A 14,464-nucleotide genomic window follows, 5' to 3' on the forward strand; every position below is an offset into this window, starting at 1 on the left:
CCCATTATAAAAGAAACATCTGGACAACAGCTGCAAACAAGGTCAGATATGTCACTCTCTGTATTATGAATTTTTGATTTATTTGATATTTGTAAAACTTTCCTCGAGCCGGGAAAAGCAGCTTAAAACTTTGTTAAGCTTGTTAACCGACCCAGGAAGAAAACGTGAAAAAGTTTTTTACCCAAATTACGTCCACACCGATGTTTGTGGAAATCTCTGCATGAATTTGCTGCAATCTTCATAATGTGGCGAAGAACAGTCGAACAAACGTACATATTTAAGGACTTCCTCGATTTTGGTCCATGTCATTCAACTCACGCTTAAGGAGCAGATGGAAATGCGTACCAATCGCAGTTATAAGTACTATTTCTGTGGAGGTGCGTGTCAAGATACAACTTATGGTACGGTGTACATACGGCGTAGATTCAACACAGAAGTATAACCGGGCTTATATTTACGATTACAGTTGGGTCAACAAGCCGTCGAAAAAGTAAAAAGGATGCAGACACAGTGTTAACCGTAAACCAGAAAATAATTGTCAATTGGAAAGTGAGATTGGAGTTGAGTTGGTTTCAGTAACTCGAAATCCTCAACGGCAGATGTTCATTTCATTAGAAAAAGTGGTTAGAGGACACGTGACCTCAGGTTTTTATTTCCAGATACTGCGGCAGTATGAGGCCAACATTAGGGGAAGTTTGATGTTGTTCAGGCCCGCACTGTAATGTACAGATAACGACGTGGGTGAGTTGGGTTCAGGTGCAAGTAGACCACATAACACACAGTAACACACACAAAGTGAAGAGGTGTACCCTTTGAAAAAGGCTGTGTTTTTATTGAAATACAGCAGACATCAACAGGTTGTTTTGCTGACCTGGGCAACAGAAACAGAGCTTGAATACGTTTCAATCAACGTAAAAACAAATATCGATGGCTATTGTTGTCATTATAAGTCAAAAAACTACAAAGACGCTTTCAACCTGGTGCCCAGACGGGCCACAAGCTGATTAACAGAAGCGTCTTCGTCACGTCGGGAACTCAACAAAAAACAAGCCGGTGCTCCACTTTGGGTTCTGACTCAGAGTTTCAAAATGCTGGTATATGAATTCAAAAAATCAAGCGCACCTGGAGTTCTGGAGGGAGGAATTGAAACAGTGTTCAGGCCTGTTTTTGTGCCCAGGGCTGGTTGTTTGATAGTAGCAGTAGTAGAAGAAGCAGAACCTCAGTTATGAAGCAGGGCTGGCCTCAACTCCCCTTAAAAAGACATTTAATGCACCTGGTTTTCCCAAAAAGAAATCGTCCTCCTGCTCACATACAGGAGTCAAGTTTGGTTTATTTACTCTCTGGCTCATATTTTTGCTGTCTGAAGGAAAAACCGCAGAAGAGGAGACGGCGGACAGTTAACAACTAAAATATCTCGTAAAAATTGGTCTCCTCGTAAGCAGTTGTTGGTGTGTAGAAATGTCTTTATCAGTCAGTGTTTTAATCTATAGTCTAATCTCGAGGGAAACATGTCTGAGTTCAGAGAGCTCTGAGAACCACAATAGCTTTTAATTAAAACGGCCAAAAACAGACCTCCTGACTTGTTTCTTCTGTCTTATTGTCATTGTTTAAAACCCTCTGTAGAGAGTGAGAGTCTAATCGAACTCGAAACTAAAAAACGTTTTGGTTCCTTTTTGTTTCGGGATGTTTGTCCGTGATTGTAATTTTGCAAACAGATTGTACACCAGTTCCTCACATTGATTTGAAAATGCAGCTTGTGTTCAAGCTTTGCACGAACCCTGTCAGTACCTCCAGCATGTGGATTTGCATTGCAGAAAGTTTGTGTTTGAATCTTGACAGCCCAAACACTTATTTTTGGTTGAATCAACCTTTCACAGTGTGGTTTAAATATCTGGAACTCTTTCTTGATAAGGAAATGCTTTTGTGCAAGTCATGTCTTGATTGACTCAAGCTTCATAAAAATCCTTCTTCAAGCTTCTAAATTGACAAATTTGAAATCAAAAAACAATCAGAGCTTTCCCCTTTGACTGCTTATACTTCTACATTTTTGTTCTGTTTGACATGTCATACATATGACATTAAAAGTGCGATTTAAAAACTGAAGACAGCTGAAGACTGAGGACGGATAAAGACCCCTGAAGATTACTTGACAACTGAGGATGGATCAGACGAGAAATTTTTGTGGAAGTAAAAACATTCTGTCCACACAACTCTTCAGTTTGTGGCACAAACAACCCTCTGTACAGTCAGCCTTGCCCATGCTCCGATGTATATTAGTAGCTATAACTGTCACATAGTTTGAGCAACAAAGTGAAGGACTAAAAATAGTTGACTCCACACCAATGAAAAAAGAAGTTGTGTGGACCGAAAAGGAAGTTTTAAGGTTGTAACTAAAGGTTCAAATCCAGGTTACATCAAGATTTCATAGGGTTAATTGATGGTGAGATGTCAAACTTAGCGAACCATTCTTGGAGAGAAGCAGGTAATAAATGGTTCAGTGCTGTCAGGTAATCGCTGGAAATCTTTTCGGGGAAACCAGGCGCAACAGATACATTTCAAAGTGAGCAGACAGAGCAACTTTAAACGAAGCAAAAGAAAGGACTCGTGCACACTAGTCGTTCTGTATATTCCTGTAGCGAGAATGTCCGAGCCAGCAGAAGTCAACCAAACAGTTTTGTCGTAGTGTGAATAAATCTGGAAGTTTCTGAAAAAGTTAGTGCAGGTCAGTCACAATCACTCCCTTGCTTGCTTCACATTTAATTCAAAGGACATATTTTTGACTCCTGTTTCATAACTTTAAACAAACATTCCTTTTATGGAGTTGTTTACGCTCTTACACAGCTAGTAAGCTACGACAGCTTCCTCTGTTTCGAGCATGCTAACATCTGAGGGAACGTAGCGCCAGAAATACCAAAACAGTCGGCTGTTTTCGAAAGTTGAATTTGATGGAAGATGTAGATTTTCTTTGCCATTATGAACGAATCCACTAAAATTAAATGAAAATAAACTGATTTCTCTGCAACATTTTGCAGTTTTAAATGCTGGTGTGACCACGCCTTTAAAATAAAGATCATCTTGTAAAAGGTTACAGCTACGAACATGTAACAAATATTTAAAGATTAAATTAGACTGTGATGCCAGCGGATATTTTGTCAGTTTATCTGTCACAGTTTCTGGAGAGATCGAACTTCTTTTCTCCTGCAGTTTCCTTCCAGGAAGAAGTAAACTTATGGCTGACTAGGTTTTAGAGAACAAGACGTCCGACTGATTTTCATTTCTGGCTTTTAGAACGACTCGACTTCTCTGTGGTTCTAGTGTGCTCGACTCTTTCCTCTTCAAACATTCAGACAGTAAACCCACAACATTTACTTAACTCCTCAAAGCAAATACATTCAATCATTCATCAGAAAAATATTCAATTAAAACTATACACTTGCAAAAATAAAAGTCTCTTGGAAGCTTTCTAAGGCTGTGCGTCCACCAGGAGTCTCTGTTTACAGCGCTGCTTTCTTTTTAGGGCTTTTTTAATTTTATTTTTTGCAGAAAGACGTGCAGCAGCGAGACTTCAGTGATGCTGAACGCTACGAGTTTAAAAAACTATGAAGACTTTAAGCGAAGGAACGAGCATTTCGATCGACTCAAACTGGCGGCCGGAGCTCCGAGCAGGACGCCTCCGACCGCCGCCGATCAGACACCCAGTGGACGGAGTTAAAAACCCTTCCCCCTGTTGTTGTGTTGTTTGTTTGTTGAGGCCAGCCCTGGTTTGCATTTGTAAATACAGTATTTCAGATATATGTAGTCTTATCATCTTTAAATCTGACCAGGACACTACAGCGGCAGAAGCAATACATAAAGAAGCTCATATTTTGTTTTTACTATTATTCTTTTTTGTCGGAATGGAACTAGTTTCAACTAAGCCTACCAAGCCAACATGTAGTTATGTATTGAATAAAAGGCTATTTATCTTTTTTTTTTGTTTGTTTTTGTTTATTACAGGTGTGTATGATGGTGTGCAGGACGACAAAGAGAAAGAGAGAGAGGGAGAGAGAGAGAGAGGAAGAGGAAAAAACAACAAAGACAGAAGAAAGGGAAGAAAGACGAGAGAGACACAAAGAAAGGATGAAAAGTAAGAGACAAAGTGATAGAGCGAGGAAGAGAAACAGAGAGAAAAAGAGAGAGAGAGATTATGATTCAGGCAGCATGATTCTGGATTGTGGGTTTTTACTGTCGAGGGTGCGTGTTGTGTGATCGTTACCGTTGAATCCTTCTGCGCTTCGCCACCATTTTAACAGTTTCTTCACTGCTTTTTTTGTTGTTGTTGTAGTTTTTTTCATGTTGTTTGTTTGTTTGTTTGTTCCGTTTTAAACAAAAAAAACAAAAAAAATCCACGACAGTCACTTGGTCATACAAGCATGTTCGTCGGAACAAGAAGTGCAGATTGGCTTAAGTTTCTTTCTTTTTTTTAGTCTGTGTTTTTTTTTTCCTTTGCTTTTCTTCAAAAAAGGGTTCCAGACAGAGTGGCTACAATAATAATAATAATATAATAATAATAATATAATAATAATAGCACTTGACTTCACTTCAGCACAGTAAAAAAAAGAAAAAGGTCCAAAGGTGCTTTTTTTTGTTTTGTTTTTTAAATCTGATTTGATGTGAAGCGAAGTCCCCCCCTTCTCTTCGTCCCTCCTTCCTCCCCTCCTCCTCCTCCTCCTCCATCCTCCTCCCACCTCTCCTCTCCTCTCAGCAGGGAAGTGGCGGGCGGAAGTCCAGTGCCGGTGAGATGAAGAAGAAGTGACTGAAGTATTGCCAACTGGTCCGTCTTTTTTTTCTTTTTTTTTCTGTAGTGGTTCCACTCTGGTTCAGTACAAAAACAGAAAGAGAGACGGAGAAAGAAAAGAAAAAAAACGTTTGACACACACACACACACACACACACCTACACACACACACACATATATACCACTGCTGCCACCGTTTTTTTTTTTTAAAGTCCATCAAAAAAAAGAAAGAAAAAGAGCCGAGAGAAACCGAGAGAGAGGGGGTTGAAAAACAAAAAACAAGGAGGGTTTCCGGGGGACGAATTGCTCCCATTTTACAAAATGTAACAAAATTTTTTCCGCAAAATTTTACAAATCTGTAGCAATACAGGAAAAAAACAAAACAAAACAAACAAACATATATATCCTATTTACAACAAGAAGAAGAAGAACCCTTTTTTTTTTTGAAAGTGTAGTGAGAATGCAGCAGATCCCAGCTTTGGCACTCGGCGATTTTGTTTGTTGTGTTTTTTTTTTGTGTTTGTTTGTTTGTTTTAAATCCACCCTGTCTGTCGGTCGATCGGTCGCTGTGTACAGTCAGACTGCTGCTGCAGGCACACATTCAGAGCTCCGGTTCACCCTCCTCCTCCTCCCGTCTCCACGGCAACACAGGTCACGCATAACATCACCTCAGCCGCAAACATCCGTCCGTCCGTCTGTCTGAGTTCACAACCTGCTAATTCCCCTCTCACGAGACGGACGCTGCTTCCTTCAGAGCGACTGTAAGGAAGAGTTCAGGGGTTTCAGGAATTTAAGTGCTGATTGTGAAACTGGTTTCGTCTTAAAGGGAAAGTTCAGAGTCATTAAGGTCCAGGATGTTGACAAAACCGAGCTTCCTTCTGAGGGGAGGGTTTAGAAATCTTTTTGATCATCAATAAAAGTCAGACTTAAAGGGAATGTTGGAGCTTTTAAATGGCAGCCATTGTAGTCCGTTTCATTTAGTTTACGATAAAATCACAAGTTTTGTCGATGGAGTCTGGTCGGCTGCAGCGCCCATTGTTTTGGTCCGAGATGCTGGTGCTCTACTGCGACACCTAGTGGCAGTGAATTTCATATAGATAACCTTTAAAGGGTAGCTTAAGGCTCTAAAGTAAAGAGTCAATTCAAATTTAGTGCAAATTTTAACAAAATGTTACATGAAATCGTGATGGAAATCAGAAATGTCTGTTTCTAAGTCTGCTTTCACTGCGCTTCAAGTATAAAAAAGTTCTTCAATATTTTTCCAGATTTTTTACGCTCAGGGTGAGTACTTGCATAAAAACGTGGATGGAAACACACTTGAAGATTCCAGTTAACCCTCCTGTTACAGGTAAGGTGTAATATTTAAACAAATCAACATTTCTGATCATTAAAAAAGCTTTTCCTTATTTATTTTTATTTAAAAGTGGAACTTGGCTGCAGGCTAAAAGTGTTTTCACTGTCCTCTGAGGTTGAAAGTGTCAATCCTGTTTAACCTCTGACCACACGGACCAAAGCACCTCTTAGAAGGAAGGTTCAATTCGAGGAATTAATTATATTAACTATTCATACAGTCGTCCCAACTACCGATTACTAACCAACACTGTGCCCCAGTTTCATATTACATACTAATTTTTGACTAATTCTGGATTATTTCACATATTCCCATTGGAAGAATTACAAAAAGAAGTTCATTTAAAATTAAAACGGTTCAGTTTTGACTCTGGTTGGTGTTCAAGGACACGATCGTCCCACAATGCAACAGAAATAGACGAGCTCCTGTCACCAGAATAAAGTGAACTATTGTCAGTTGTTTTTTTTTTAAGTACCTTCCCTAAATGCACATATTTTGTCTCATAATGTGAGCGCACATAGTTTAAAAACTGCTGCTGTGATTGGCTGCTAGTCAGTCCAACTTCCTCAGTTGTTACATGATGGGAAAGTTCAGGGCCGACAGCATTATTGATGGCAAATCTGCTCTTTTTGCTGTGAACTGAGTCGGGAATTTTGGGGATTTGGGAATCACTGGGCTACAGGCTATATTAGGCGGCCACGTGGCATTGTGGGTAACGTAGACGGATGTTTTGACAAGGAAGAAGAATGAAAAAGACGATATCTCTGGTTCAGGTTGTTGTAGTGTTAATGGAACAAGAGGAAATGTTCAGGAATTAAAACTTAGTCAAACTTAAAGGGGTGGTTGATGTTATTTTTCTGACCAACCGTTTTGTGTCTGAAGCTGCTGCGACCGGCTTCTTAAATCACAGGAAAGATCAGGACTAACAGCATTATTGATTGCTGATCGACCTTTTAAAGAAGTGTCCTGCTGAAGAAAAATTCCACCTCAAAAGGAAGCTTCAGGAAGTTGAGAACGCCTTCGATCACTAACTGTGATTGTTTACAGCTGCTCGCCTATAAACTGAATCTGATGGTGAAGATTTGTATCGTATTGTAATCCTGCTAAACTCACAATACTGTGAGAAATCAAAGGGAAGCAGCAATTTGAGATTCACTGTGAGGGAGGCCAATTTCAATTATCTTCACAGATCGTGACCCTGAATTTCTCCTTGCACTCTTCTGATTTCCATTTGGAAGCCTGTTTACGCCTTGCCAAAATAAAATCTTCCACTGTGGAGCCCTCGACTTATTTAAACTCATCTTTTTATTGTGAGTGTCACATCTGTGGAGGGGGTCGCCACAGGTCGAGACCCTGACGAGACGAGGAGGATGTTGTGCGTGACCTGGGATGCGACAATCACGAGATAAAAATCGGTAAAAAATAAAAGAGGAAAAAAAATAATACAATATCTGATAATTAAAAAACTCTTCTTTTGTTGCTCCGTTCTCCTTCCAACTCGTTTTCTTTCCTCCTGTATGATTTCAGCAGCAGCGGTGGCGGCAAATCCTATTCGCACCTGAAATGGACAGAGAGCGAGAGAGGAGGGGGAGGGAGAGAGGGGGAGGGGAAATGCATTAAAAACTGTTTCCCGGCACAAGAGAAATGTCAGTTTCACAAGAACTCAGATCATTCCCAGCAAAAAAAAAAATAAAAAAAAATAAAAAAACAAAAAACAAAAGAGAGGGGGATTAAAAAGCAATTGTTGTGCCAGGAGCCGGTGTTCCTGGTCGCCTGGTGCTGCTGGGAACTGGGACACATTGTGAAATAACGGCTTTCTCATCGACGGCGGACCTGACCGGCCCGCGCTCTCTCTCCTAATCCATGTAAGAGGTAAACTGTGTTAAAAGTTGTGTTTTGTGTGGGAGCGAATAAACGAGGCAGAAACAGGACAATGGATGCTAACACACACACACACACACACACACACAATATGAATTCCATATTTCTGTTCCTGTTACATACAAACCACCGTGAATTCTCACATAGTTTCGTGGACCTTTTTCTCCACTGAAGAAGAAGAAGGCCTTCATTCTTTGTCTAGAAGTATATCTGATCAGATTTCAGTAAGAAGCCTCACTGCTTTAATTCGATGCATTTCAATCAGCATTAACAGTAAGCTCAGAGGAAACATTTACGGGACCTCTTGGGTAATTAAAGCAGTAATTCAATATTTTTAATACTAACAATGTGGAAATGATGAACCTGCAGATATGTATGACAGACAAGGTTCACCACCCACCTCTGAGGAATTCTCCCTTCTGCATGGAGATACAGGTCTTCCAGGGTCAAAAGCACAAGTTTACCCAAATCCACATTTCCAATTTCCCCTTGACGGGGACAATAAAGATCTGAAGTGAACTGTGAGGACCTGAATCTGCAGCTTTACAGCGCTTTAGGCTCACAGTTTAGTTGGTGGAGACCAAAACCAGAAATAAAAGAGAGAATATCAGAGAAGTGTCAGTAAGCAACTGTTACGTACTGTTGAAGTCTGGTTTCACAGAGGAACAAACATCTGTCTCCTGACTGAAAGTCCTGTGTTTGTTTGAGCCATCCTTCCACCCCAAACGCCTCCATATGCTGACTGTCTCGCGCTGTATACTACGTCACCTGACTTCAACGGCACATCAAAACATTATGGCAGACGTTCCAGATTGAAGTGTAAGCGCCACTGACCAAGCTGCCACATTACGGGCGGACATTTTCATATCACTAATCCCATCAGTACGTCAACAGGGTCGCTCTGGTTTCAACTCTAACAGAAATATTGTTTTCATTCACTACTTAGTTCCTACTCATCACTGGTAAACTGCTGTCAATGAACCTCAACACTTCCTGCAGATGTTTCAAATCAAAAGCCTTGCAGGAAAAGGAAGTATTACGCCCTTTCAGTCCCTGGAAGGCTTTGAAGGATGTGTTTAGTGACACATTATAATGAAAGTTTGGCAAAAGTCCAATAAGGAAGACCTTTTTTCTCACATTCTGCCTTGGTTGCTCTGTTTCTGCTACATATTTCTTCCTGTTCTAATCTTCTCAGTCACTTTGCTTTCCAACGCAGACAAAGTCTTCAAATTTAAAAACTCTGACGTCAAACATATCTGACTGATGATGTTTCTACCTGCGATGCTCGAGCCGAGGGAGTTCATCTGCAGTCAATTTCAGAATCAAAGCCGAACTCACTGTTGATATTTCGAAACTCTGCAGTGATGAAATCATCGGCTCCAAGTTAAAGAGAAAAATGAACCATCTCTGCTCAGCTGGACGAGCTGTGAACAGCTGTTCAATCAGCTGTACACTCAGATACTGTTACACAACAGCTGACGGTCCAATATGGCCGACAGAGGGTGCCTTTCATTAGCCTCATATACACAAAATGAATATACAGGATGTGGAAGTCTAAAACCATAAAATGACACAATATTTGCCCAGATTTCCAAACTTTCTAACAACCTGAGGTATTTCATGCGAACATTTGGTTGGCTCAAACATCAAGTGACCTGAAAACCAGACCACATATCTAAAAACACGCAAAGATACATAATAATCATCTTTTCCCAATAAAGCCTCGGCTGCCGAGTGCCAACATTAATGCTTCAGTCTACACTTAAATGTTAAATGTCAGGAATGGATTAAACTGTGTGGAAACCCTCATAGTATCATCACTAAGGACTCCTGCATCAGATCAATGCGGCTTTCATTTAAAAAAAAAGACAGAAAGTTGCACAGTAACGGCGATGTTGGGTGGGTGTTTAGGATTGGCCAACAGCAAAAGTTTTCAGCTGTCAAAAATGGATGTTACCAACAAAACAACAAAAAAGTACAGAGGTTGTGAAAAAGTTTGACAGGAAAACCATATGGTTTTATGCGTCAATTAACAAAATTGTCTCTACTAAAGAGGTCTTCAGTCCTGATTCTTAGTTTTTTAGCAACAACACATTAACACGTTTTAATAACATTTGCAAGAAGGTTTCTCGATGTGCCCGTCAAAAGGACGTAACATTGTATGAACGGCTCTTTTCCCAGTTGGTGGAAAAGGCCTATGTGTGTATTTTTACCTCCGCCAGGTGCTGTTTGTCTGCAGGATTATGGAAAAACCTCTGGGCGGATTTTCATAAAACTTGTTGGAAAGGAAGAGCTCATAACATTTTGAATGAATCTGAATCACAGGGCGGATGCATTAATTATTTTTCACTTTCTATTAATGTTACGAGGTCAGATCAATTGTTACATCTATAGCAAACCCGTCATAATGAGAGTGAATGGTGACTAAACATACAGCAAAATCAGCATATCATCAGGATTAATCCGGATGTTGTAATTTAAGTGAACGGGGTGCAGATTTGAGTATCATAAAACTGGACTATTGGCCTCAGTGGAGGGGCTCCGCTCTCCGAGTGCCTTCCTGGTTTAATACCTAGGAAAAGGCACTGCCTTTCTGGTTTAATACACTTATTAAAGTGTATTAAATTTAAATGTCAAGGCTTGTGCAGCCTTGAAGGAAGTGTGAGCTCTCTCCATGCTTTTCTGGTGTAAAGTATTGATCTTTCTGCCATTTGATTGCACTACACTGTCATTACAGGTGGGTAATATACAGGTTTGAAGTAACGTTACTGCAGCTTTTGATGACGATGCTCCAAAAAATGTGTTTCTGGCTGCAAAAAAAACCTCAGTTACTATGATTTTTATTTTAAGATCGTGGTGACCTGGAAGCAGGTAACATTCAGTGTGTCTGCTGCCTCTGTGTTTTACATTATAATGATGACAGCGAGGGAGAAGCGCTGCAGCATTTTGGCAATTAAGCCTTCATCTATAAGCTACGACTGTTGATAAGTTATTATGGGACGCTGCGCCGCGCTCTGCTGATTAAATGAAGCCCCGAGCTGCTGTGATTAGTGAGACAGGACAATGGATGGCACAGACACACACACCATTAACACACACACACACACATACACACAGAGACAAGCTGGAGACATCGTACCACATCAATTTGCGCTGCAGGAATTTGTTTTTGCTACATCAATCGTTATGGCTCTTTAATATAATCTGGGTGACACCATCACTCTTAATCCCGCTTTATTAGTATAATATTGCTGCTGCAACCGTTGACCCCTAACCTGACCCACCCCACCTTAAAGAAAACACGCTTGAAGATGCACAGACAACCTGGTACCTCACTCTAAAGGGTTTAATCCTCCTGCCTGCACAGAGAGTAAACAGGTCGGTCTGGTCCATTGCGATAAAGTTTATTCAAAGAAGACAACTGCGTCCTCGAGGTTCGTCAACAGATCGTCAGAGAAACAGGTCGAGTCCATTTTAAAATGAGTCTTATTGTTGACTATATGAGTCTGGGGCAAACCAGTACTTACTGACCCTGACCACCCCTGAAATCTGACTGGCCACCCAATTATCCTTACCTTTCAGGGGCTGTAACAGCGAGTGCAGCGAAGATAGTCTTCGGGAAGGGGACTAAATAACGCTCCACAGTTGAGCTAAATGTTGGCGATGGAAAAACTGACATTTTCAAAGGGGTTCCTTTGACCTCTGACCTCAAGATATCTGAATGAAAATGGGTCCTATGGGAAAACACGAGTCTCCTCTTTGCAGGTTTTGGGCAAAGACCATGCAGTATTTTACATGTGGCATTAATGTGTTATTAAAGTATATTTAAATATATTTCTGAATACTGGAGTCCACAAACTGTGTTGGAATTGCAGAAATTGGGAATCACTGGAAAGCTCAGACACATAATTTCTGCCACCCCTGCATAAGCCAGTGCTCCACTTGTGCCACCCCCGTAAAAAAAAAAAAAAAAGTTTGGAAGCACCCCTGCTCGTACAGCGTCTGCCAGGCTTTAACTAACACACCTCACACACAAGCCTCATTTTTAGATGATTTAACATATTTCAACCATTACATCCATATTTTTTCATACAGCCACTATTTATTTTATGATTTATCTGCTCTGTTTATCAAATATGCCCTATCACTTCCCTCTATTTTATGTTTTTCGCAGCCGCCTCTAGGTAATGAATTTCAGTGCTGCTATTCTTAATATTCTCAACAGATATTTGTCTCTTTTATTTATCATTTACCTTGGCCTCCTCCTCAAAGTTATGATTAATACAGAATAATATCAGGGGATGTATATTTCATTTTGATAATGTTTAATGGTAGAATAACGTTTTCACTGAGTTAATGGATGAAGTTTTATTTTATTCCAGTTATGAGAGCTGAATATGAAATTATATTTTTATTGTTATGACAGGAGACTGATTAGTAACCAACGCTGCTTTTCTTGTTTATCAGTTATTTTATGTTGTTTTTAAACTTTTTATCATACCAGGATTATTTGATTATTTTGTACGGGTGATTTTTTGTTTAAAGCTGCACCAACCAATATTGTTATATTAACAATGGATCAAATGAGTGTGTGTAATGTGGAGAATTATCATCGACTCCATTTAGCATTTTAGCCTCTTTTAGCTCATTCTTTAGTTTTTTTGGCCCTCAAAATCTGCTCTCATTGCTCTCAATCGGCTGTTTTTAATCAAACAAACTCAGATAATTTACTGAATGAACATCATGCTGTATGGAAGAAGACTGAAACTAGAGACTGAGACCATAAAGTCATATATACTCACATATATATATTGGTAATGACACAAACACGACTGTAAATTAATGATCATGTAACATGTTCACACAGTTTGCTGATGTGTCAGCTTTAAATCCACTTCCTGTGACATTTTTGTACATTTAACATTCACCGTATTGTTAATATAGAATCAGTATTGAATATGTTGTATTGCTTCATGTTAAACTCCCATGGTAAAACCTCCCTTTTAACCCTCAATATGTGGCTAAAGGTTGCCTGATTTATATTCTAAAGACCATTTTGAGTTGTATTTATGCTGAGTTTTTTTTATTTTTTTATTTTTTACTGTTAATCACTTTTGACACAATTTATGTTGGAATTTCTTTTTTCTACAGTTCTAATAAAGGAAAAAACGAAGCAGGAGGAAACTGTGCTGGAGGGCAGAGTGCAGGATAAAGAATTTAATACTCAAATATTCATGTTTTCTTTTTTTTTGTGGCACAGGCAGGCGCGCCTCCAACATCGTATCTAAAGTACACAAGCAAAAAAATAATTTTGTGTTTGGTGAAATACAAACAGAAAAATGCAGAGGTGAGAGGAGTTTTGTGACAAATGTCTTTCCTTTTTACACAAATCTAATCTCTGAGGTTAAAAGACGAGGTTAGTGTGGTACAGACAGACGCATACAGTCTTTCATTTAATCACATCTAAACAAAACAAAATCCCATTCGACATTTCACATTTTCCTTCTCCTCTCTCCGCCGCAGAGTCTGCGCTAAATAACGGCGCTGAATAATCTGACGTTTGATTTATCCTCCCCGGCGTACCAGAGGGGAGGGGCTTCACCACGTAACTGAAATGGGGTGAAGCGACTGTCACCTCTGTGTCTTCGGGTTACTGGCGTTCAGTGTGACAAACCCCGCCCGTCTGGCACTGGAGGAGCTTAAAACAAACACAACTTGAGTGTCTGGGCCAGCAGAGATGAGTGCCAGGCAGACTGAAGGCATCAGAAAAAACAAAAAAGAGACATAAAAGATTTTAATTAAGAACTACATTTTAAAAACTTTGGGGGTTTTAAAACTTTTGTGTCTTCTTGTGTTGCCTCTGTGCACTTTTGTGTGGAAGATACCAATAAATATATAAATATGTATACATATATATCCTCTTCATGTTACTATTAAAGAGTACAAACACCATTAGATATATTTAATATGATAAATACTGTGTAACAACTGCTAAACAGCAGCCACAGAGTTAATTAGAGATTCTTTTGAGTCAGTTTAACATCCTGATGAATGTAAGAGGCCTGGATCAAAGAGCGAGAGGCATTAAGACTCTCCTGGTGAAGTATGGTGCGTTTACTTCCTGTTTTCTTTGCTAATAAAACCACTGCGATGTTTATCTGACACACTAAACCTGTAGCACAAGTAGAGGAGCCACCATGAGCTACAGGTCATATCAGACGGTAGCAGCAGAAGTGTATTACACTGAGCAAAGCTGTGTTTTATTACCAACTTCTCTTTTGTAAAAGGAAAATTGTGTTGTTTCTTCTTTCAAAAGTGACATAATCGCACTTAAAAATAAATATGTGATCATTTTGTTGAAAACATTGAAGGTGATATAACAATAAAACAAATTCTATTTAGTGTTTTTTATTTGTTTGTGGATTTACTTTGATGTGTTGACTGAGGAAAGCAAC

The 14,464-nt window shown here is 39.6% G+C and overlaps 1 protein-coding gene across 1 annotated transcript in view; it reads right to left on the reverse strand.

Annotated features, from left to right (window-relative positions):
* Positions 1–806: 806 nt before the first annotated feature.
* LOC118343274 (zinc fingers and homeoboxes protein 2-like) overlaps positions 807–14,464 on the reverse strand; it is a 68,523-nt gene continuing 54,865 nt past the window's right edge. Inside the window, exon 4 of the mRNA XM_035682045.1 lies at positions 807–7,686. The gene's annotated coding sequence lies outside the window, so the exon portion shown is untranslated. The remainder of the gene's footprint in view (positions 7,687–14,464) is intronic.

The sequence above is a fragment of the Morone saxatilis genome, unplaced genomic scaffold (assembly GCF_004916995.1).
Source record: "Morone saxatilis isolate NCDOM2014 unplaced genomic scaffold, NCSU_SB_2.0 Contig9, whole genome shotgun sequence".
Lineage (NCBI taxonomy): Eukaryota > Metazoa > Chordata > Actinopteri > Moronidae > Morone > Morone saxatilis.